Below are 3749 nucleotides of genomic sequence, written 5' to 3' on the forward strand. Positions count from 1 at the left end.
ATATATACGGAAATCTTGTAAATGCAGCGAACGCAAAAAACAGGGTGAAGTTTCTTCATGACTCTCGTATGAATACGAGAGTCATGAACCATGGCTAAGATAGCTCATGCCTGTTGTGTTAACTATGCATATTCTGGCTTAAAGTTTGAAAAGTAGAAACAATATATGTTAATTGGTAAATGTGCTTCTGTACACTACTGAAACATTATGTCAATGTTAACACATTGCATGTCAATGTTTAGCTTTAAATAACATATCTGAATTAACGTGGATGGCCTCTTGGATGCATGGCCTCATTCATGTAAAATACCTACATGGAACTGGTTACATACCGTACATGTTTTCTAAAGCCGTTTTAACTACTGTTATGCAGTCACTGCTCATTTATTTTTGAGCCACATGACATCAGAGTTCAATTCTTGTAGCAGGTATCTATCTCATTGGCATGCCAAGACTGGACGTTGCTATTGTCCAGAATCATAAATTAAATTGTGTTGTTTTTTTTTTTTACAGTGCAGCTTTGCATGAGTCATACCATACCATCTAGAAGAGAGTCTGTCTGCCTGTATTGTCCATACTGACATTAGAACACAGAATTGAGGCATTTTTTCTTTCTTTTTTTCCGCTCAATTATGCCACCTACAGAGCTGGTTTGTGACCAGATCTGTAGGTGTTATAATTGAGTGAATAAATAGCTGAAGCTGATTATAACAACATGTGAGTGTGTTTAATTTAAGTGTTACTTGGGTGCCAACAGCTCTGTCACTGAAGCACAATATGTGGTACAGGCTATCACTAATGGAGTTGTTTTAACAATATAAATGCAAATGTTAATAGTGAAATGTTGCTTTTATGTTCTTGGCCCCCAGAAGCAGGATTTAACGTATATGCACAATATGTTGTGTGCTACAGTGCATTGGACTTGCAATACTGTAATACAATATGCACAGGCCCAGATTTAACCTTTCCCACTTATCCTCTTAACATATTTGGATTTTAAGATAACACCGTAAATCACTCACAGTGAGTGACAGACTTCAACCCTCGTCAGTCACTTGGCATAGGCTAGCAGCACGCAGCAATGACACCTGCATGCATGCATTGTTTTATTTGTGTTTCTTGTTGAGCCTTGTGTCTTGAAATGAGCAGGGCATTTATATTTTATCCGATTCTTCGCCACAAGGTGGCAAATCTGCCTATGACAGGTGGGTGACATGGTGTCTTTCTTCAGATGCTACGAGAGAAATAAACTGACTGTCTCCCGTTTTTCCCTGTTTGTTCAGACGTGCAGATCAGTTTTAAAACTATATCTGTTTACTGAGCCACACCACTGGACCAGGTCAACGGATCAACTCATTGCATTGCGACGCGTTTCATGTATAGGCCTAGATGAATCCCCCATTTGTACTAGTTACTAAAAAAATATCAACATACCTGCAAATGATGCTTCAGGCTCTAAGCATAATTGTTTCTTTTGCTTTGTATTCTGTGCTTTGAGTCTTGCCCCCCCCAGCCCTCGAGTCTAATTTCCTCCTGGGGGAGAGGAGGACATTTTCAGGGAGGGGGTGTTCAGCTCTGAGCAGAGCACTGTGGAGACGCGCAATTGCACGAGGGACACATACAAAAAGCGGTCTGACTTTTCTGTTTTGAATGATGAAATGGTGTTGGTTTGGTGGTGCGACAGTTGTAGTTAGTTAGTAGCGTAGTGTTTCAAATAGCTTTCTTTTCTTTTCAAAATTATTGCCACAGCCATATACAACCGCAGACTTTATTTCTATTGGGAATGAAGTCCAAACCTTAAAAAAAAAAACTTTGGGATTAATAAAGTAACAACTTTTACAATATCTCCATTACCATTATCCAACTTGCAACTGAATTCTGAATCCATTTCCTTGTCTTTATGGGCCAACTTGTGAAAGCTGCATGCTTTTATTGTGAAGGAAAAACGTTTCTGAATGTTCTCGGTTCTCACAGCCTGCATATCTCCGCGTGCTGAAAATAGCTGATCTACAAGCTCACAACGTGCTGCGGACGCGTTGTGAGCTTGTAGTTCAGCTATTTTCAGCCAGGAACACAGTGAGCAGAACACTGTGACCGTTCGGGGCGATATGGACACATACCTCCTCGACGCAAAAATAACAAGCTATTGGAAGCTATTTTTCGTGGAAAATGATGTGTAATCAAACAACAAGTTTGTCCTCAGTATTTGGGTCGGGAGTCGGGATGTTCTGTGTCTGCTGCCCGTCTGCCTGCATGACAGGATCATCATGCAGTTGCACGCTGCGCGCTACAGAGAAATTGTACGGATGAGAAAGATTAGTTAATTTGTGTCAGATAAGGACTAATTGGTGGGTTTTCCGCTAGATATTGAGGACTGTTTAGGGTGTGTTTTTGCGCCGGGGATTTCGCCTGGAAGGCTCTAGAAGAGCAAGCATATTGTTGCTGTCGGGAGAAAATTACCTAACTAGGTTTTTGATTTTTCATAAATCAGTGCTATTGAACACACTCGTTATGTCTGTACTCTGTGTGTAGTGTGTCGTTTCGAGAAATATTGAAACACTCACTCTTGAACGAAGTTGTGAACGTGAGAAAGTGACGTTCACATAGAAATGAACACGTTCACAATGACGTTCATCAAGCAGAAACACAGTACGTTCAGTTCACGTTCACCCAAAATACGAACATGTTCGTGAACGATCATTCTTTGAACGCGTTCAGGGACCCCCCATGCTGCCCATGCCTAGATCCGGCCCTGAATATGCATCTTCTGATGAACTTCTTTCTCTTACAATAAAGTGATGCACTGCAAATACATCATATTGGGCCGGGGTGCATACTTAGTTTAGACTAGTCATTGGTTAGACATGGGTTAAGGTTAGGTTTAGGTGTGCACTGTGCACTGCTGCCCCGTGGGAGGTTAGGGTTAAGGTGAGGGTTTGAGATAGGTTGTAGATGTATAGGACTAATGACTGGTCTAACCAATGACTAGTCTAAACCAAAAACTGTCTAAACTAAAGTACTGTGAGAGCCCTTTCATGTGTGAGTGGGCCTGCACCAAAGTACTGTGAGAGCCCTTTCATGTGTGAGTGGGCCTAAACTAAAGTACTGTGAGAGCCCTTTCATGTGTGAGTGGGCCTAAACTAAAGTACTGTGAGAGCCCTTTCATGTGTGAGTGGGCCTAAACTAAAGTACTGTGAGAGCCCTTTCATGTGTGAATGGGCCTGCACCAAAGTACTGTGAGAGCCCTTTCATGTGTGAGTGGGCCTAAACTAAAGTACTGTGAGAGCCCTTTCATGTGTGAGTGGGCCTAAACTAAAGTACTGTGAGAGCCCTTTCATGTGTGAGTGGGCCTGCACCAAAGTACTGTGAGAGCCCTTTCATGTGTGAGTGGGCCTAAACTAAAGTACTGTGAGAGCCCTTTCATGTGTGAGTGGGCCTAAACTAAAGTACTGTGAGAGCCCTTTCATGTGTGAGTGGGCCTAAACTAAAGTACTGTGAGAGCCCTTTCATGTGTGAGTGGGCCTAAACTAAAGTACTGTGAGAGCCCTTTCATGTGTGAGTGGGCCTAAACTAAAGTACTGTGAGAGCCCTTTCATGTGTGAGTGGGCCTAAACTAAAGTACTGTGAGAGCCCTTTCATGTGTGAGTGGGCCTAAACTAAAGTACTGTGAGAGCCCTTTCATGTGTGAGTGGGCCTGCACCAAAGTACTGTGAGAGCCCTTTCATGTGTGAGTGGGCCTAAACTAAAGT

The sequence above is a fragment of the Protomyctophum parallelum genome (genome assembly GCF_964188405.1).
Source record: "Protomyctophum parallelum genome assembly, chromosome: 2".
Taxonomy (NCBI): Eukaryota; Metazoa; Chordata; class Actinopteri; order Myctophiformes; family Myctophidae; genus Protomyctophum; species Protomyctophum parallelum.